This window comes from Lepisma saccharinum, chromosome 16 (genome assembly GCF_977018435.1).
Source record: "Lepisma saccharinum chromosome 16, izLepSacc3.1, whole genome shotgun sequence".
In the NCBI taxonomy this organism is placed as follows: Eukaryota; Metazoa; Arthropoda; class Insecta; order Zygentoma; family Lepismatidae; genus Lepisma; species Lepisma saccharinum.
In genome coordinates, this window is record NC_139244.1 from 35,311,054 (window position 1) to 35,333,151 (window position 22,098).

Below are 22,098 nucleotides of genomic sequence, written 5' to 3' on the forward strand. Positions count from 1 at the left end.
CAGCTGTTACGTACAACAATAAAATTAGAGAATTCAGGTCTATCTAACGTTGAGTTTTAAACGTCATGCATTATACCAGGACTAGGATTAATATGTACTAACAAGTGACTATGTATGTAGCTACATACATATGGACTAAAAATTCGCAAAATATGAACTAACACATAAGTAAAATTACCAAAAATGCTGCAAAGAAGACTTCTTCATACGATTTCTTATTTGAGTGATTTCAAACAAAATAAAAAAATATATATATTATTTTTCATTGCATTAATGCACTGGTGGCGTTCTAACTTTTCACTCCCAAAACCCGTATACACTGGTATGGAACTGCAACGGCAGATAATAACATGCCAACGTGTTAAACCGCTACAATTGCACCATAACACTCCTCCTGAAGCAGTATTATTATTTCCTCTCTGAGATCGGCGACAGTCGGTTGCCTTTGTTGTACATTTACAAAGGATGCCGGCTTCCACAACAATAACAAGTACATATACTGCCACTAGACGATAAGCTGCGCGGCTTTTTCTTTTGTTATGAACCAGGGCCGGCGCTAGTCATTTTGCCTCCCTGGGAGGTGGCGGCAGATGCCGCTCTATTTCGACCCCCCCCCCGGTCATTACGCAGCAACGGAAAATTGAAAATCAATATATTCCTAACTAAAACATCAAAATATAAAATAAATAATGAGACTTCTTATGCTATTTCAATACTATTCAGCGCAAAAGAATATCTCGCTCGATCACAGTTTTCAATAGGCTTATTTTTTTCTTCTCTTCAAATTTTGCCGCTCTGGGCGATGGGACGGTTCGCCCTCCCCTTCCGCCGGCCCTGCTATGAACTTGGTCACCCATCAAAGCATGGCAATTTTAACACAGAAAACAATATGTATCGCATTAAGCAGCAAAAATGACAGCCTCCTCTATGCAATTTCTACAAGAACACGTGCCGGAGCCAGAGTTGAAATGATGTTGGAGCCACATAATTTATTTATTTTGAATAATTCCAAAATTATGAAATATGAACAATTTGTTGCTGCTGTTCGCTGCTCTCTTGCCAAAATGCTTTATTGGGATGCTAACACCATGACTGGCTTCCTCCTTCATGAACTCGTGCACGTTGCTTAGAATTTCCCGAGCTTGGCTATGCAAGGTTTTTGATTTCAACTTCGACAGAACTGGAGGCATTATGGAATTTAACGTTCATTAGCAAACACACACTTTTACATAAACACACGCAATACACGCACACAACGTCAAACCGGTCAAATACTTAGTATAAAATAAAAATATGGTGCTTCCAATCCAACAAAACTCACCGCCACTTTACCTGCTTTCCCCTTCCGTGACAGAAATAGTGCTTCATTATTACAGTTGGCAACACTAGTTACTAGCTAGCCAATGAACATGCACTGCATAAAAGAAGCAACGACTACGCCGTGCTATATTGCCACATTGCCGTCCCTGCTGACCGGTGGGAACCGCGAGCTGGAGCGCTGTTCAATTGTTTTCAATGAAGTTTGCGCGAGTGTGTCCAGGAATGGAATGACAATATGGCAACAATAGCGAAGGTTTTCGAGCAGGGTAGAACACGTGATGCTAAGAGAGAGGGAGACGAAACGAAAATACGTTTCTACGCAACGGCAAATTTACGTGTGTGGCACTCTACGAAAGCCAATTTCGGCAATCTAACATGTGCAGATGCATTCACGGCAGCTCCATATTTTGCACAACTGATATTGGATGGAGCAGAGATAAGAGGAGCGGAAGCAGCGAGTTAAATTTTGCAAGGGAAATTTGACATGGGGTTTACTTTCATCGACAGCTTACTCAAGACTATTTAATATTATTCTGTCGAAAGTTTCTTCTCAGTAGCAATAACTCCTAATTTTGAGTGATTATTAGTAGCGCTGGTATTACTGCAGTGGCAATAAGTTTACCTGTTTTGCACGACATTATAAACTGACGTTTTTTCCTTTTTTCTTGTGAAGCTCAAAATAAATGTATGTAATGCAAAAGTGCGTCGGGAAGGGCACGGGTTCGAACTGGTCCGTTGACCAGCTCCTAGAAGTATTTTCTAATATTTTCTTTCTCCATGCATGTCATTTCAGGTTGGTGTTCTAACTTTCAGTCCACCTAAGGGCATGATCACATTGGTGAGGTATGGCGAATATTGCTAGTGTAGTTATCCACGTCATTTTCAACTCGATCTACAGCACTCATTCCTGTAGCAATGGACATTTCTATTCTTACCTAAAATATGATTTCAACTGTATCACTGCAAGTCATTCATTTTATATTAACGTTGTGCAAAATAATTTGTGTTAATTCGAAATAGTTTGCGAGAAATTGGCCTTAGAAGTTGTGCCAAATTGATGCTGTACGTCACGAAACCTGAACCGTCTCTGATTGGATATTCCAGTTATGACGTTCTCGTTCGGCAATGAACTAAGTCGTCTGCTTAGCGCTCTAGAAATCCATGCACGAAGGCGTTCGTTGCTCCTCGTTTTCGTAACGCTGATTATTGCAAAGGATTTTCTGTGATTTCCAAAATAAAATTAACGTTTCGATTATGACATGCGAGGGATGTACGAAAGCCAATTTCGGCAATCTAACATGTGCAGATGCATTCACGGCAGCTCCATATTTTGCACAACTGATATTGGATGGAGCAGAGATAAGAGGAGCGGAAGCAGTGAGTTACGTTTTGCAAGGGAAATTTGACATGGGGTTTACTTTCATCGACAGCTTACTCAAGACTATTTAATATTATTCTGTCGAAATTTTTTTCTCAGTAGCAATAACTCCTAATTTTGAGTGATTATTAGTAGCGCTGGTATTACTGCTGTGGCAATAAGTTTACCTGTTTTGCACGACATTATAAACTGACGTTTTTTCCTTTTTTCTTGTGAAGCTCAAAATAAATGTATGTAATGCAAATGTGCGTCGGGAAGGGCACGGGTTCGAACTGGTCCGTTGACCAGCTCCTAGAAGTATTTTCTTATATTTTCAAGGTAATAGTATGTTAGCCTCCGTGGCGCAATCGGTTAGCGCGTTCGGCTGTTAACCGAAAGGTTGGTGGTTCGATCCCACCCGGGGGCGTTGTTTTTAACCAAGAAGAGGTCGTCGAATAAATAGCAATTGACCAATTTGTGTTGAACTCCTTTAAGTTGATGGATACATGAAGCAGCAATTGAGGCGAAAACCACTAAATACCGCAAGTATCTGCGAAAAACAGACGGGATAATGCTCATATTGATCAACTAAACCGCGAGTGGAAGCTTCAATTGAGTATATCTTGTGATCATGATGACCAAAGTTTGGAATATATCTTCACATTTGGTAATCGGCGAGAGGTTAAGGTTTATGAGAAATTATAATTGGGAAAAAATAATTGACCAATTTCGAATCATCAAGTGAGTGTTGCTTGGGATTTCTGGTGTCTCGTATTGTGAACACTGAAATAAATTGAAAATGAATACGAGCGCAAAAGTTCTAGCAGGGCATGGTTTCGATCCACCGACCTCTGGGTTATGGGCCCAGCACGCTTCCACTGCGCCACTCTGCTTCTTCCATAACAATCACACATCATCAGTTTGTAAATCTGAATACAGAATCAAACTCGTACTTTTGTCGTTGTCGTGGAGTTAGTGCGATATTTACACTATTTCTTCCGTGATTAATTTCATCAAGATTTGGATTTCGAATTTAAGCTTATAGCAGAATGTAAATCTACCCCACTATCGGATTGCAAGCATCCAAATTTAAATGTGAACCCCCTCGATGAAATTTATGATAACGAAGAAAGCCATGTCTTTCAGCAGTGACGTTCTTTCGATTGCCACATCCCATGCATGTTGGCTAATTTCGGGGTTGTCTTTCTCCATGCATGTCATTTCAGGTTGGTGTTCTAACTTTCAGTCCACCTAAGGGCATGATCACATTGGTGAGGTATGGCGAATATTGCAAGTGTAGTTATCCACGTCATTTTCAACTCGATCTACAGCACTCATTCCTGTAGCAATGGACATTTCTATTCTTACCTAAAATATGATTTCAACTGTATCACTGCAAGTCATTCATTTTATATTAACGTTGTGCAAAATAATTTGTGTTAATTCGAAATAGTTTGCGAGAAATTGGCCTTAGAAGTTGTGCCAAATTGATGCTGTACGTCACGAAACCTGAACCGTCTCTGATTGGATATTCCAGTTATGACGTTCTCGTTCGGCAATGAACTCGGTCGTCTGCTTAGCGCTCTAGAAATCCATGCACGAAGGCGTTCGTTGCTCCTCGTGTTCGTAACGCTGATTATTGCAAAGGATTTTTTGTGATTTTCAAAATGAAATTAACGTTTCGATTATGACATGCGAGGGATGTACGAAAGCCAATTTCGGCAATCTAACATGTGCAGACGCATTCACGGCAGCTCCATATTTTGCACAACTGATATTGGATGGAGCAGAGATAAGAGGAGCGGAAGCAGCGAGTTAAATTTTGCAAGGGAAATTTGACATGGGGTGTACTTTCATCGACAGCTTACTCAAGACTATTTAATATTATTCTGTCGAAAGTTTTTTCTCAGTAGCAATAACTCCTAATTTTGAGTGATTATTAGTAGCGCTGGTATTACTGCTGTGGCAATAAGTTTACCTGTTTTGCACGACATTATAAACTGATGTTTTTTCCTTTTTTCTTGTGAAGCTCAAAATAAATGTATGTAATGCAAATGTGCGTCGGGAAGGGCACGGGTTCGAACTGGTCCGTTGACCAGCTCCTAGAAGTATTTTCTAATATTTTCTTTCTCCATGCATGTCATTTCAGTTTGGTGTTCTAACTTTCAGTCCACCTAAGGGCATGATCACATTGGTGAGGTATGGCGAATATTGCAAGTGTAGTTATCCACGTCATTTTCAACTCGATCTACAGCACTCATTCCTGTAGCAATGGACATTTCTACTCTTACCTAAAATATGATTTCAACTGTATCACTACAAGTCATTCATTTTATATTAACGTTGTGCAAAATAATTTGTGTTAATTCGAAATAGTTTGCGAGAAATTGGCCTTAGAAGTTGTGCCAAATTGATGCTGTACGTCACGAAACCTGAACCGTCTCTGATTGGATATTCCAGTTATGACGTTCTCGTTCGGCAATGAACTCGGTCGTCTGCTTAGCGCTTTAGAAATCCATGCACGAAGGCGTTCGTTGCTCCTCGTGTTCGTAACGCTGATTATTGCAAAGGATTTTTTGTGATTTTCAAAATGAAATTAACGTTTCGATTATGACATGCGAGGGATGTACGAAAGCCAATTTCGGCAATCTAACATGTGCAGATGCATTCACGGCAGCTCCATATTTTGCACAACTGATATTGGATGGAGCAGAGATAAGAGGAGCGGAAGCAGCGAGTTAAGTTTTGCAAGGGAAATTTGACATGGGGTTTACTTTCATCGACAGCTTACTCAAGACTATTTAATATTATTCTGTCGAAAGTTTTTTCTCAGTAGCAATAACTCCTAATTTTGAGTGATTATTAGTCGCGCTGGTATTACTGCAGTGGCAATAAGTTTACCTGTTTTGCACGACATTATAAACCGACGTTTTTTCCTTTTTTCTTGTGAAGCTCAAAATAAATGTATGTAATGCAAATGTGCGTCGGGAAGGGCACGGGTTCGAACTGGTCCGTTGACCAGCTCCTAGAAGCATTTTCCAATATTGTCAAGGTAATAGTATGTTAGCCTCCGTGGCGCAATCGGTTAGCCCGTTCGGCTGTTAACCGAAAGGTTGGTGGTTCGATTCCACCCGGGGGCGTTGTTTTTAACCAAGAAGAGGTCGTCGAATAAATAGCAATTGACCAATTTGTGTTGAACTCCTTTAAGTTGATGGATACATGAAACAGCAATTGAGGCGAAAACCAGTAAATACCGCAAGTATCTGCGAAAAACAGACGGGATAATGCTCATATTGATCAACTAAACCGCGAGTGGAAGCTTCAATTTAGTATATCTTGTGATCATGATGACCAAAGTTTGGAATATATCTTCACGTTTGGTAATCGGCGAGAGGTTAAGGTTTATGAGAAATTATAATTGGGAAAAAATAATTGACCAATTTCGAATCATCACGTGAGCGTTGCTTGGGATTTTTGGTGTCTCGTATTGTGAACACTGAAATAAATTGAAAATGAATACGAGCGCAAAAGTTCTAGCAGAGCATGGTTTCGATCCACGGACCTCTGGGTTATGGGCCCAGCACGCTTCCACTGCGCCACTCTGCTTCTTCCATAACAATCACACATCATCAGTTTGTAAATCTGAATACAGAATCAAACTCGTACTTTTGTCGTTGTCGTGGAGTTAGTGCGATATTTACACTATTTCTTCCGTGATTAATTTCATCAAGATTTGGGTTTCGAATTTAAGCTTATAGCAAAATGTAAATCTACCCCACTATCGGATTGCAAGCATCCAAATTTAAATGTGAACCCCCTCGATGAAATTTATGATAACGAAGAAAGCCATGTCTTTCAGCACTGACGTTCTTTCGATTGCCACATCCCATGCATGTTGGCTAATTTCGGGGTTGTCTTTCTCCATGCATGTCATTTCAGGTTGGTGTTCTAACTTTCAGTCCACTTAAGGGCATGATCACATTGGTGAGGTATGGCGAATATTGCAAGTGTAGTTATCCACGTCATTTTCAACTCGATCTACAGCACTCATTCCTGTAGCAATGGACATTTCTACTCTTACCTAAAATATGATTTCAACTGTATCACTGCAAGTCATTCATTTTATATTAACGTTGTGCAAAATAATTTGTGTTAATTCGAAATAGTTTGCGAGAAATTGGCCTTAGAAGTTGTGCCAAATTGATGCTGTACGTCACGAAACCTGAACCGTCTCTGATTGGATATTCCAGTTATGACGTTCTCGTTCGGCAATGAACTCGGTCGTCTGCTTAGCGCTCTAGAAATCCATGCACGAAGGCGCTCGTTGCTCCTCGTGTTCGTAATGCTGATTATTGCAAAGGATTTTTTTGTGATTTTCAAAATGAAATTAACGTTTCGATTATGACATGCGAGGGATGTACGAAAGCCAATTTCGGCAATCTAACATGTGCAGATGCATTCACGGCAGCTCCATATTTTGCACAACTGATATTGGATGGAGCAGAGATAAGAGGAGCGGAAGCAGCGAGTTAAATTTTGCAAGGGAAATTTGACATGGGGTTTACTTTCATCGACAGCTTACTCAAGACTATTTAATATTATTCTGTCGAAAGTTTCTTCTCAGTAGCAATAACTCCTAATTTTGAGTGATTATTAGTAGCGCTGGTATTACTGCAGTGGCAATAAGTTTACCTGTTTTGCACGACATTATAAACTGACGTTTTTTCCTTTTTTCTTGTGAAGCTCAAAATAAATGTATGTAATGCAAAAGTGCGTCGGGAAGGGCACGGGTTCGAACTGGTCCGTTGACCAGCTCCTAGAAGTATTTTCTAATATTTTCTTTCTCCATGCATGTCATTTCAGGTTGGTGTTCTAACTTTCAGTCCACCTAAGGGCATGATCACATTGGTGAGGTATGGCGAATATTGCTAGTGTAGTTATCCACGTCATTTTCAACTCGATCTACAGCACTCATTCCTGTAGCAATGGACATTTCTATTCTTACCTAAAATATGATTTCAACTGTATCACTGCAAGTCATTCATTTTATATTAACGTTGTGCAAAATAATTTGTGTTAATTCGAAATAGTTTGCGAGAAATTGGCCTTAGAAGTTGTGCCAAATTGATGCTGTACGTCACGAAACCTGAACCGTCTCTGATTGGATATTCCAGTTATGACGTTCTCGTTCGGCAATGAACTAAGTCGTCTGCTTAGCGCTCTAGAAATCCATGCACGAAGGCGTTCGTTGCTCCTCGTTTTCGTAACGCTGATTATTGCAAAGGATTTTCTGTGATTTCCAAAATAAAATTAACGTTTCGATTATGACATGCGAGGGATGTACGAAAGCCAATTTCGGCAATCTAACATGTGCAGATGCATTCACGGCAGCTCCATATTTTGCACAACTGATATTGGATGGAGCAGAGATAAGAGGAGCGGAAGCAGTGAGTTACGTTTTGCAAGGGAAATTTGACATGGGGTTTACTTTCATCGACAGCTTACTCAAGACTATTTAATATTATTCTGTCGAAATTTTTTTCTCAGTAGCAATAACTCCTAATTTTGAGTGATTATTAGTAGCGCTGGTATTACTGCTGTGGCAATAAGTTTACCTGTTTTGCACGACATTATAAACTGACGTTTTTTCCTTTTTTCTTGTGAAGCTCAAAATAAATGTATGTAATGCAAATGTGCGTCGGGAAGGGCACGGGTTCGAACTGGTCCGTTGACCAGCTCCTAGAAGTATTTTCTTATATTTTCAAGGTAATAGTATGTTAGCCTCCGTGGCGCAATCGGTTAGCGCGTTCGGCTGTTAACCGAAAGGTTGGTGGTTCGATCCCACCCGGGGGCGTTGTTTTTAACCAAGAAGAGGTCGTCGAATAAATAGCTATTGACCAATTTGTGTTGAACTCCTTTAAGTTGATGGATACATGAAGCAGCAATTGAGGCGAAAACCACTAAATACCGCAAGTATCTGCGAAAAACAGACGGGATAATGCTCATATTGATCAACTAAACCGCGAGTGGAAGCTTCAATTGAGTATATCTTGTGATCATGATGACCAAAGTTTGGAATATATCTTCACATTTGGTAATCGGCGAGAGGTTAAGGTTTATGAGAAATTATAATTGGGAAAAAATAATTGACCAATTTCGAATCATCAAGTGAGTGTTGCTTGGGATTTCTGGTGTCTCGTATTGTGAACACTGAAATAAATTGAAAATGAATACGAGCGCAAAAGTTCTAGCAGGGCATGGTTTCGATCCACCGACCTCTGGGTTATGGGCCCAGCACGCTTCCACTGCGCCACTCTGCTTCTTCCATAACAATCACACATCATCAGTTTGTAAATCTGAATACAGAATCAAACTCGTACTTTTGTCGTTGTCGTGGAGTTAGTGCGATATTTACACTATTTCTTCCGTGATTAATTTCATCAAGATTTGGATTTCGAATTTAAGCTTATAGCAGAATGTAAATCTACCCCACTATCGGATTGCAAGCATCCAAATTTAAATGTGAACCCCCTCGATGAAATTTATGATAACGAAGAAAGCCATGTCTTTCAGCAGTGACGTTCTTTCGATTGCCACATCCCATGCATGTTGGCTAATTTCGGGGTTGTCTTTCTCCATGCATGTCATTTCAGGTTGGTGTTCTAACTTTCAGTCCACCTAAGGGCATGATCACATTGGTGAGGTATGGCGAATATTGCAAGTGTAGTTATCCACGTCATTTTCAACTCGATCTACAGCACTCATTCCTGTAGCAATGGACATTTCTATTCTTACCTAAAATATGATTTCAACTGTATCACTGCAAGTCATTCATTTTATATTAACGTTGTGCAAAATAATTTGTGTTAATTCGAAATAGTTTGCGAGAAATTGGCCTTAGAAGTTGTGCCAAATTGATGCTGTACGTCACGAAACCTGAACCGTCTCTGATTGGATATTCCAGTTATGACGTTCTCGTTCGGCAATGAACTCGGTCGTCTGCTTAGCGCTCTAGAAATCCATGCACGAAGGCGTTCGTTGCTCCTCGTGTTCGTAACGCTGATTATTGCAAAGGATTTTTTGTGATTTTCAAAATGAAATTAACGTTTCGATTATGACATGCGAGGGATGTACGAAAGCCAATTTCGGCAATCTAACATGTGCAGACGCATTCACGGCAGCTCCATATTTTGCACAACTGATATTGGATGGAGCAGAGATAAGAGGAGCGGAAGCAGCGAGTTAAATTTTGCAAGGGAAATTTGACATGGGGTGTACTTTCATCGACAGCTTACTCAAGACTATTTAATATTATTCTGTCGAAAGTTTTTTCTCAGTAGCAATAACTCCTAATTTTGAGTGATTATTAGTAGCGCTGGTATTACTGCTGTGGCAATAAGTTTACCTGTTTTGCACGACATTATAAACTGATGTTTTTTCCTTTTTTCTTGTGAAGCTCAAAATAAATGTATGTAATGCAAATGTGCGTCGGGAAGGGCACGGGTTCGAACTGGTCCGTTGACCAGCTCCTAGAAGTATTTTCTAATATTTTCTTTCTCCATGCATGTCATTTCAGTTTGGTGTTCTAACTTTCAGTCCACCTAAGGGCATGATCACATTGGTGAGGTATGGCGAATATTGCAAGTGTAGTTATCCACGTCATTTTCAACTCGATCTACAGCACTCATTCCTGTAGCAATGGACATTTCTACTCTTACCTAAAATATGATTTCAACTGTATCACTACAAGTCATTCATTTTATATTAACGTTGTGCAAAATAATTTGTGTTAATTCGAAATAGTTTGCGAGAAATTGGCCTTAGAAGTTGTGCCAAATTGATGCTGTACGTCACGAAACCTGAACCGTCTCTGATTGGATATTCCAGTTATGACGTTCTCGTTCGGCAATGAACTCGGTCGTCTGCTTAGCGCTTTAGAAATCCATGCACGAAGGCGTTCGTTGCTCCTCGTGTTCGTAACGCTGATTATTGCAAAGGATTTTTTGTGATTTTCAAAATGAAATTAACGTTTCGATTATGACATGCGAGGGATGTACGAAAGCCAATTTCGGCAATCTAACATGTGCAGATGCATTCACGGCAGCTCCATATTTTGCACAACTGATATTGGATGGAGCAGAGATAAGAGGAGCGGAAGCAGCGAGTTAAGTTTTGCAAGGGAAATTTGACATGGGGTTTACTTTCATCGACAGCTTACTCAAGACTATTTAATATTATTCTGTCGAAAGTTTTTTCTCAGTAGCAATAACTCCTAATTTTGAGTGATTATTAGTCGCGCTGGTATTACTGCAGTGGCAATAAGTTTACCTGTTTTGCACGACATTATAAACCGACGTTTTTTCCTTTTTTCTTGTGAAGCTCAAAATAAATGTATGTAATGCAAATGTGCGTCGGGAAGGGCACGGGTTCGAACTGGTCCGTTGACCAGCTCCTAGAAGCATTTTCCAATATTGTCAAGGTAATAGTATGTTAGCCTCCGTGGCGCAATCGGTTAGCCCGTTCGGCTGTTAACCGAAAGGTTGGTGGTTCGATTCCACCCGGGGGCGTTGTTTTTAACCAAGAAGAGGTCGTCGAATAAATAGCAATTGACCAATTTGTGTTGAACTCCTTTAAGTTGATGGATACATGAAACAGCAATTGAGGCGAAAACCAGTAAATACCGCAAGTATCTGCGAAAAACAGACGGGATAATGCTCATATTGATCAACTAAACCGCGAGTGGAAGCTTCAATTTAGTATATCTTGTGATCATGATGACCAAAGTTTGGAATATATCTTCACGTTTGGTAATCGGCGAGAGGTTAAGGTTTATGAGAAATTATAATTGGGAAAAAATAATTGACCAATTTCGAATCATCACGTGAGCGTTGCTTGGGATTTTTGGTGTCTCGTATTGTGAACACTGAAATAAATTGAAAATGAATACGAGCGCAAAAGTTCTAGCAGAGCATGGTTTCGATCCACGGACCTCTGGGTTATGGGCCCAGCACGCTTCCACTGCGCCACTCTGCTTCTTCCATAACAATCACACATCATCAGTTTGTAAATCTGAATACAGAATCAAACTCGTACTTTTGTCGTTGTCGTGGAGTTAGTGCGATATTTACACTATTTCTTCCGTGATTAATTTCATCAAGATTTGGGTTTCGAATTTAAGCTTATAGCAAAATGTAAATCTACCCCACTATCGGATTGCAAGCATCCAAATTTAAATGTGAACCCCCTCGATGAAATTTATGATAACGAAGAAAGCCATGTCTTTCAGCACTGACGTTCTTTCGATTGCCACATCCCATGCATGTTGGCTAATTTCGGGGTTGTCTTTCTCCATGCATGTCATTTCAGGTTGGTGTTCTAACTTTCAGTCCACTTAAGGGCATGATCACATTGGTGAGGTATGGCGAATATTGCAAGTGTAGTTATCCACGTCATTTTCAACTCGATCTACAGCACTCATTCCTGTAGCAATGGACATTTCTACTCTTACCTAAAATATGATTTCAACTGTATCACTGCAAGTCATTCATTTTATATTAACGTTGTGCAAAATAATTTGTGTTAATTCGAAATAGTTTGCGAGAAATTGGCCTTAGAAGTTGTGCCAAATTGATGCTGTACGTCACGAAACCTGAACCGTCTCTGATTGGATATTCCAGTTATGACGTTCTCGTTCGGCAATGAACTCGGTCGTCTGCTTAGCGCTCTAGAAATCCATGCACGAAGGCGCTCGTTGCTCCTCGTGTTCGTAATGCTGATTATTGCAAAGGATTTTTTTGTGATTTTCAAAATGAAATTAACGTTTCGATTATGACATGCGAGGGATGTACGAAAGCCAATTTCGGCAATCTAACATGTGCAGATGCATTCACGGCAGCTCCATATTTTGCACAACTGATATTGGATGGAGCAGAGATAAGAGGAGCGGAAGCAGCGAGTTAAATTTTGCAAGGGAAATTTGACATGGGGTTTACTTTCATCGACAGCTTACTCAAGACTATTTAATATTATTCTGTCGAAAGTTTCTTCTCAGTAGCAATAACTCCTAATTTTGAGTGATTATTAGTAGCGCTGGTATTACTGCAGTGGCAATAAGTTTACCTGTTTTGCACGACATTATAAACTGACGTTTTTTCCTTTTTTCTTGTGAAGCTCAAAATAAATGTATGTAATGCAAAAGTGCGTCGGGAAGGGCACGGGTTCGAACTGGTCCGTTGACCAGCTCCTAGAAGTATTTTCTAATATTTTCTTTCTCCATGCATGTCATTTCAGGTTGGTGTTCTAACTTTCAGTCCACCTAAGGGCATGATCACATTGGTGAGGTATGGCGAATATTGCTAGTGTAGTTATCCACGTCATTTTCAACTCGATCTACAGCACTCATTCCTGTAGCAATGGACATTTCTATTCTTACCTAAAATATGATTTCAACTGTATCACTGCAAGTCATTCATTTTATATTAACGTTGTGCAAAATAATTTGTGTTAATTCGAAATAGTTTGCGAGAAATTGGCCTTAGAAGTTGTGCCAAATTGATGCTGTACGTCACGAAACCTGAACCGTCTCTGATTGGATATTCCAGTTATGACGTTCTCGTTCGGCAATGAACTAAGTCGTCTGCTTAGCGCTCTAGAAATCCATGCACGAAGGCGTTCGTTGCTCCTCGTTTTCGTAACGCTGATTATTGCAAAGGATTTTCTGTGATTTCCAAAATAAAATTAACGTTTCGATTACGACATGCGAGGGATGTACGAAAGCCAATTTCGGCAATCTAACATGTGCAGATGCATTCACGGCAGCTCCATATTTTGCACAACTGATATTGGATGGAGCAGAGATAAGAGGAGCGGAAGCAGTGAGTTACGTTTTGCAAGGGAAATTTGACATGGGGTTTACTTTCATCGACAGCTTACTCAAGACTATTTAATATTATTCTGTCGAAAGTTTTTTCTCAGTAGCAATAACTCCTAATTTTGAGTGATTATTAGTAGCGCTGGTATTACTGCTGTGGCAATAAGTTTACCTGTTTTGCACGACATTATAAACTGACGTTTTTTCCTTTTTTCTTGTGAAGCTCAAAATAAATGTATGTAATGCAAATGTGCGTCGGGAAGGGCACGGGTTCGAACTGGTCCGTTGACCAGCTCCTAGAAGTATTTTCTTATATTTTCAAGGTAATAGTATGTTAGCCTCCGTGGCGCAATCGGTTAGCGCGTTCGGCTGTTAACCGAAAGGTTGGTGGTTCGATCCCACCCGGGGGCGTTGTTTTTAACCAAGAAGAGGTCGTCGAATAAATAGCAATTGACCAATTTGTGTTGAACTCCTTTAAGTTGATGGATACATGAAGCAGCAATTGAGGCGAAAACCAGTAAATACCGCAAGTATCTGCGAAAAACAGACGGGATAATGCTCATATTGATCAACTAAACCGCGAGTGGAAGCTTCAATTGAGTATATCTTGTGATCATGATGACCAAAGTTTGGAATATATCTTCACATTTGGTAATCGGCGAGAGGTTAAGGTTTATGAGAAATTATAATTGGGAAAAAATAATTGACCAATTTCGAATCATCAAGTGAGTGTTGCTTGGGATTTCTGGTGTCTCGTATTGTGAACACTGAAATAAATTGAAAATGAATACGAGCGCAAAAGTTCTAGCAGGGCATGGTTTCGATCCACCGACCTCTGGGTTATGGGCCCAGCACGCTTCCACTGCGCCACTCTGCTTCTTCCATAACAATCACACATCATCAGTTTGTAAATCTGAATACAGAATCAAACTCGTACTTTTGTCGTTGTCGTGGAGTTAGTGCGATATTTACACTATTTCTTCCGTGATTAATTTCATCAAGATTTGGATTTCGAATTTAAGCTTATAGCAGAATGTAAATCTACCCCACTATCGGATTGCAAGCATCCAAATTTAAATGTGAACCCCCTCGATGAAATTTATGATAACGAAGAAAGCCATGTCTTTCAGCAGTGACGTTCTTTCGATTGCCACATCCCATGCATGTTGGCTAATTTCGGGGTTGTCTTTCTCCATGCATGTCATTTCAGGTTGGTGTTCTAACTTTCAGTCCACCTAAGGGCATGATCACATTGGTGAGGTATGGCGAATATTGCAAGTGTAGTTATCCACGTCATTTTCAACTCGATCTACAGCACTCATTCCTGTAGCAATGGACATTTCTATTCTTACCTAAAATATGATTTCAACTGTATCACTGCAAGTCATTCATTTTATATTAACGTTGTGCAAAATAATTTGTGTTAATTCGAAATAGTTTGCGAGAAATTGGCCTTAGAAGTTGTGCCAAATTGATGCTGTACGTCACGAAACCTGAACCGTCTCTGATTGGATATTCCAGTTATGACGTTCTCGTTCGGCAATGAACTCGGTCGTCTGCTTAGCGCTCTAGAAATCCATGCACGAAGGCGTTCGTTGCTCCTCGTGTTCGTAACGCTGATTATTGCAAAGGATTTTCTGTGATTTTCAAAATGAAATTAACGTTTCGATTATGACATGCGAGGGATGTACGAAAGCCAATTTCGGCAATCTAACATGTGCAGACGCATTCACGGCAGCTCCATATTTTGCACAACTGATATTGGATGGAGCAGAGATAAGAGGAGCGGAAGCAGCGAGTTAAATTTTGCAAGGGAAATTTGACATGGGGTGTACTTTCATCGACAGCTTACTCAAGACTATTTAATATTATTCTGTCGAAAGTTTTTTCTCAGTAGCAATAACTCCTAATTTTGAGTGATTATTAGTAGCGCTGGTATTACTGCTGTGGCAATAAGTTTACCTGTTTTGCACGACATTATAAACTGACGTTTTTTCCTTTTTTCTTGTGAAGCTCAAAATAAATGTATGTAATGCAAATGTGCGTCGGGAAGGGCACGGGTTCGAACTGGTCCGTTGACCAGCTCCTAGAAGTATTTTCTAATATTTTCTTTCTCCATGCATGTCATTTCAGTTTGGTGTTCTAACTTTCAGTCCACCTAAGGGCATGATCACATTGGTGAGGTATGGCGAATATTGCAAGTGTAGTTATCCACGTCATTTTCAACTCGATCTACAGCACTCATTCCTGTAGCAATGGACATTTCTACTCTTACCTAAAATATGATTTCAACTGTATCACTGCAAGTCATTCATTTTATATTAACGTTGTGCAAAATAATTTGTGTTAATTCGAAATAGTTTGCGAGAAATTGGCCTTAGAAGTTGTGCCAAATTGATGCTGTACGTCACGAAACCTGAACCGTCTCTGATTGGATATTCCAGTTATGACGTTCTCGTTCGGCAATGAACTAAGTCGTCTGCTTAGCGCTCTAGAAATCCATGCACGAAGGCGTTCGTTGCTCCTCGTGTTCGTAATGCTGATTATTGCAAAGGATTTTCTGTGATTTCCAAAATAAAATTAACGTTTCGATTATGACATGCGAGGGATGTACGAAAGCCAATTTTGGCAATCTAACATGTGCAGATGCATTCACGGCAGCTTCATATTTTGCACAACTGATATTGGATGGAGCAGAGATAAGAGGTGCGGAAGCAGCGAGTTAAGTTTTGCAAGGGAAATTTGACATGGGGTTTACTTTCATCGACAGCTTACTCAAGACTATTTAATATTATTCTGTCGAAAGTTTTTTCTCAGTAGCAATAACTCCTAATTTTGAGTGATTATTAGTAGCGCTGGTATTACTGCTGTGGCAATAAGTTTACCTGTTTTGCACGACATTATAAACTGACGTTTTTTCCTTTTTTCTTGTGAAGCTCAAAATAAATGTATGTAATGCAAATGTGCGTCGGGAAGGGCACGGGTTCGAACTGGTCCGTTGACCAGCTCCTAGAAGCATTTTCCAATATTGTCAAGGTAATAGTATGTTAGCCTCCGTGGCGCAATCGGTTAGCCCGTTCGGCTGTTAACCGAAAGGTTGGTGGTTCGATTCCACCCGGGGGCGTTGTTTTTAACCAAGAAGAGGTCGTCGAATAAATAGCAATTGACCAATTTGTGTTGAACTCCTTTAAGTTGATGGATACATGAAACAGCAATTGAGGCGAAAACCAGTAAATACCGCAAGTATCTGCGAAAAACAGACGGGATAATGCTCATATTGATCAACTAAACCGCGAGTGGAAGCTTCAATTTAGTATATCTTGTGATCATGATGACCAAAGTTTGGAATATATCTTCACGTTTGGTAATCGGCGAGAGGTTAAGGTTTATGAGAAATTATAATTGGGAAAAAATAATTGACCAATTTCGAATCATCACGTGAGCGTTGCTTGGGATTTTTGGTGTCTCGTATTGTGAACACTGAAATAAATTGAAAATGAATACGAGCGCAAAAGTTCTAGCAGAGCATGGTTTCGATCCACCGACCTCTGGGTTATGGGCCCAGCACGCTTCCACTGCGCCACTCTGCTTCTTCCATAACAATCACACATCATCAGTTTGTAAATCTGAATACAGAATCAAACTCGTACTTTTGTCGTTGTCGTGGAGTTAGTGCGATATTTACACTATTTCTTCCGTGATTAATTTCATCAAGATTTGGATTTCGAATTTAAGCTTATAGCAGAATGTAAATCTACCCCACTATCGGATTGCAAGCATCCAAATTTAAATGTGAACCCCCTCGATGAAATTTATGATAACGAAGAAAGCCATGTCTTTCAGCAGTGACGTTCTTTCGATTGCCACATTCCATGCATGTTGGCTAATTTCGGGGTTGTCTTTCTCCATGCATGTCATTTCAGGTTGGTGTTCTAACTTTCAGTCCACCTAAGGGCATGATCACATTGGTGAGGTATGGCGAATATTGCAAGTGTAGTTATCCACGTCATTTTCAACTCGATCTACAGCACTCATTCCTGTAGCAATGGACATTTCTATTCTTACCTAAAATATGATTTCAACTGTATCACTGCAAGTCATTCATTTTATATTAACGTTGTGCAAAATAATTTGTGTTAATTCGAAATAGTTTGCGAGAAATTGGCCTTAGAAGTTGTGCCAAATTGATGCTGTACGTCACGAAACCTGAACCGTCTCTGATTGGATATTCCAGTTATGACGTTCTCGTTCGGCAATGAACTCGGTCGTCTGCTTAGCGCTCTAGAAATCCATGCACGAAGGCGTTCGTTGCTCCTCGTGTTCGTAACGCTGATTATTGCAAAGGATTTTTTGTGATTTTCAAAATGAAATTAACGTTTCGATTATGACATGCGAGGGATGTACGAAAGCCAATTTCGGCAATCTAACATGTGCAGACGCATTCACGGCAGCTCCATATTTTGCACAACTGATATTGGATGGAGCAGAGATAAGAGGAGCGGAAGCAGCGAGTTAAATTTTGCAAGGGAAATTTGACATGGGGTCTACTTTCATCGACAGCTTACTCAAGACTATTTAATATTATTCTGTCGAAAGTTTTTTCTCAGTAGCAATAACTCCTAATTTTGAGTGATTATTAGTAGCGCTGGTATTACTGCTGTGGCAATAAGTTTACCTGTTTTGCACGACATTATAAACTGATGTTTTTTCCTTTTTTCTTGTGAAGCTCAAAATAAATGTATGTAATGCAAATGTGCGTCGGGAAGGGCACGGGTTCGAACTGGTCCGTTGACCAGCTCCTAGAAGTATTTTCTAATATTTTCTTTCTCCATGCATGTCATTTCAGTTTGGTGTTCTAACTTTCAGTCCACCTAAGGGCATGATCACATTGGTGAGGTATGGCGAATATTGCAAGTGTAGTTATCCACGTCATTTTCAACTCGATCTACAGCACTCATTCCTGTAGCAATGGACATTTCTACTCTTACCTAAAATATGATTTCAACTGTATCACTACAAGTCATTCATTTTATATTAACGTTGTGCAAAATAATTTGTGTTAATTCGAAATAGTTTGCGAGAAATTGGCCTTAGAAGTTGTGCCAAATTGATGCTGTACGTCACGAAACCTGAACCGTCTCTGATTGGATATTCCAGTTATGACGTTCTCGTTCGGCAATGAACTCGGTCGTCTGCTTAGCGCTTTAGAAATCCATGCACGAAGGCGTTCGTTGCTCCTCGTGTTCGTAACGCTGATTATTGCAAAGGATTTTTTGTGATTTTCAAAATGAAATTAACGTTTCGATTATGACATGCGAGGGATGTACGAAAGCCAATTTCGGCAATCTAACATGTGCAGATGCATTCACGGCAGCTCCATATTTTGCACAACTGATATTGGATGGAGCAGAGATAAGAGGAGCGGAAGCAGCGAGTTAAGTTTTGCAAGGGAAATTTGACATGGGGTTTACTTTCATCGACAGCTTACTCAAGACTATTTAATATTATTCTGTCGAAAGTTTTTTCTCAGTAGCAATAACTCCTAATTTTGAGTGATTATTAGTCGCGCTGGTATTACTGCAGTGGCAATAAGTTTACCTGTTTTGCACGACATTATAAACCGACGTTTTTTCCTTTTTTCTTGTGAAGCTCAAAATAAATGTATGTAATGCAAATGTGCGTCGGGAAGGGCACGGGTTCGAACTGGTCCGTTGACCAGCTCCTAGAAGCATTTTCCAATATTGTCAAGGTAATAGTATGTTAGCCTCCGTGGCGCAATCGGTTAGCCCGTTCGGCTGTTAACCGAAAGGTTGGTGGTTCGATTCCACCCGGGGGCGTTGTTTTTAACCAAGAAGAGGTCGTCGAATAAATAGCAATTGACCAATTTGTGTTGAACTCCTTTAAGTTGATGGATACATGAAACAGCAATTGAGGCGAAAACCAGTAAATACCGCAAGTATCTGCGAAAAACAGACGGGATAATGCTCATATTGATCAACTAAACCGCGAGTGGAAGCTTCAATTTAGTATATCTTGTGATCATGATGACCAAAGTTTGGAATATATCTTCACGTTTGGTAATCGGCGAGAGGTTAAGGTTTATGAGAAATTATAATTGGGAAAAAATAATTGACCAATTTCGAATCATCACGTGAGCGTTGCTTGGGATTTTTGGTGTCTCGTATTGTGAACACTGAAATAAATTGAAAATGAATACGAGCGCAAAAGTTCTAGCAGAGCATGGTTTCGATCCACGGACCTCTGGGTTATGGGCCCAGCACGCTTCCACTGCGCCACTCTGCTTCTTCCATAACAATCACACATCATCAGTTTGTAAATCTGAATACAGAATCAAACTCGTACTTTTGTCGTTGTCGTGGAGTTAGTGCGATATTTACACTATTTCTTCCGTGATTAATTTCATCAAGATTTGGGTTTCGAATTTAAGCTTATAGCAAAATGTAAATCTACCCCACTATCGGATTGCAAGCATCCAAATTTAAATGTGAACCCCCTCGATGAAATTTATGATAACGAAGAAAGCCATGTCTTTCAGCACTGACGTTCTTTCGATTGCCACATCCCATGCATGTTGGCTAATTTCGGGGTTGTCTTTCTCCATGCATGTCATTTCAGGTTGGTGTTCTAACTTTCAGTCCACTTAAGGGCATGATCACATTGGTGAGGTATGGCGAATATTGCAAGTGTAGTTATCCACGTCATTTTCAACTCGATCTACAGCACTCATTCCTGTAGCAATGGACATTTCTACTCTTACCTAAAATATGATTTCAACTGTATCACTGCAAGTCATTCATTTTATATTAACGTTGTGCAAAATAATTTGTGTTAATTCGAAATAGTTTGCGAGAAATTGGCCTTAGAAGTTGTGCCAAATTGATGCTGTACGTCACGAAACCTGAACCGTCTCTGATTGGATATTCCAGTTATGACGTTCTCGTTCGGCAATGAACTCGGTCGTCTGCTTAGCGCTCTAGAAATCCATGCACGAAGGCGTTCGTTGCTCCTCGTGTTCGTAATGCTGATTATTGCAAAGGATTTTTTTGTGATTTTCAAAATGAAATTAACGTTTCGATTATGACATGCGAGGGATGTACGAAAGCCAATTTCGGCAATCTAACATGTGCAGATGCATTCACGGCAGCTCCATATTTTGCACAACTGATATTGGATGGAGCAGAGATAAGAGGAGCGGAAGCAGCGAGTAAAATTTTGCAAGGGAAATTTGACATGGGGTTTACTTTCATCGACAGCTTACTCAAGACTATTTAATATTATTCTGTCGAAAGTTTTTTCTCAGTAGCAATAACTCCTAATTTTGAGTGATTATTAGTAGCGCTGGTATTACTGCAGTGGCAATAAGTTTACCTGTTTTGCACGACATTATAAACTGACGTTTTTTCCTTTTTTCTTGTGAAGCTCAAAATAAATGTATGTAATGCAAAAGTGCGTCGGGAAGGGCACGGGTTCGAACTGGTCCGTTGACCAGCTCCTAGAAGTATTTTCTAATATTTTCTTTCTCCATGCATGTCATTTCAGGTTGGTGTTCTAACTTTCAGTCCACCTAAGGGCATGATCACATTGGTGAGGTATGGCGAATATTGCTAGTGTAGTTATCCACGTCATTTTCAACTCGATCTACAGCACTCATTCCTGTAGCAATGGACATTTCTATTCTTACCTAAAATATGATTTCAACTGTATCACTGCAAGTCATTCATTTTATATTAACGTTGTGCAAAATAATTTGTGTTAATTCGAAATAGTTTGCGAGAAATTGGCCTTAGAAGTTGTGCCAAATTGATGCTGTACGTCACGAAACCTGAACCGTCTCTGATTGGATATTCCAGTTATGACGTTCTCGTTCGGCAATGAACTAAGTCGTCTGCTTAGCGCTCTAGAAATCCATGCACGAAGGCGTTCGTTGCTCCTCGTTTTCGTAACGCTGATTATTGCAAAGGATTTTCTGTGATTTCCAAAATAAAATTAACGTTTCGATTATGACATGCGAGGGATGTACGAAAGCCAATTTCGGCAATCTAACATGTGCAGATGCATTCACGGCAGCTCCATATTTTGCACAACTGATATTGGATGGAGCAGAGATAAGAGGAGCGGAAGCAGTGAGTTACGTTTTGCAAGGGAAATTTGACATGGGGTTTACTTTCATCGACAGCTTACTCAAGACTATTTAATATTATTCTGTCGAAAGTTTTTTCTCAGTAGCAATAACTCCTAATTTTGAGTGATTATTAGTAGCGCTGGTATTACTGCTGTGGCAATAAGTTTACCTGTTTTGCACGACATTATAAACTGACGTTTTTTCCTTTTTTCTTGTGAAGCTCAAAATAAATGTATGTAATGCAAATGTGCGTCGGGAAGGGCACGGGTTCGAACTGGTCCGTTGACCAGCTCCTAGAAGTATTTTCTTATATTTTCAAGGTAATAGTATGTTAGCCTCCGTGGCGCAATCGGTTAGCGCGTTCGGCTGTTAACCGAAAGGTTGGTGGTTCGATCCCACCCGGGGGCG

General features: G+C 40.0%; 8 non-coding genes across 8 annotated transcripts; all 8 read left to right on the forward strand.

Moving 5' to 3' along the window:
- Positions 1–3,030: 3,030 nt before the first annotated feature.
- Positions 3,031–3,104, forward strand: TRNAN-GUU (transfer RNA asparagine (anticodon GUU)). Its single transcript has one exon. It is a non-coding gene; the product is annotated as a tRNA-Asn (tRNA).
- A 2,639-nt stretch (positions 3,105–5,743) lies between these two features.
- On the forward strand, positions 5,744–5,817 carry TRNAN-GUU (transfer RNA asparagine (anticodon GUU)). The gene has a single exon. It is a non-coding gene; the product is annotated as a tRNA-Asn (tRNA).
- Positions 5,818–8,457: 2,640 nt separating this feature from the next.
- Positions 8,458–8,531, forward strand: TRNAN-GUU (transfer RNA asparagine (anticodon GUU)). Its single transcript has one exon. It is a non-coding gene; the product is annotated as a tRNA-Asn (tRNA).
- Positions 8,532–11,170: 2,639 nt separating this feature from the next.
- Positions 11,171–11,244, forward strand: TRNAN-GUU (transfer RNA asparagine (anticodon GUU)). Its single transcript has one exon. It is a non-coding gene; the product is annotated as a tRNA-Asn (tRNA).
- A 2,640-nt stretch (positions 11,245–13,884) lies between these two features.
- Positions 13,885–13,958, forward strand: TRNAN-GUU (transfer RNA asparagine (anticodon GUU)). Its single transcript has one exon. It is a non-coding gene; the product is annotated as a tRNA-Asn (tRNA).
- Positions 13,959–16,597: 2,639 nt separating this feature from the next.
- On the forward strand, positions 16,598–16,671 carry TRNAN-GUU (transfer RNA asparagine (anticodon GUU)). Its single transcript has one exon. It is a non-coding gene; the product is annotated as a tRNA-Asn (tRNA).
- A 2,639-nt stretch (positions 16,672–19,310) lies between these two features.
- Positions 19,311–19,384, forward strand: TRNAN-GUU (transfer RNA asparagine (anticodon GUU)). Its single transcript has one exon. It is a non-coding gene; the product is annotated as a tRNA-Asn (tRNA).
- Positions 19,385–22,024: 2,640 nt separating this feature from the next.
- On the forward strand, positions 22,025–22,098 carry TRNAN-GUU (transfer RNA asparagine (anticodon GUU)). Its single transcript has one exon. It is a non-coding gene; the product is annotated as a tRNA-Asn (tRNA).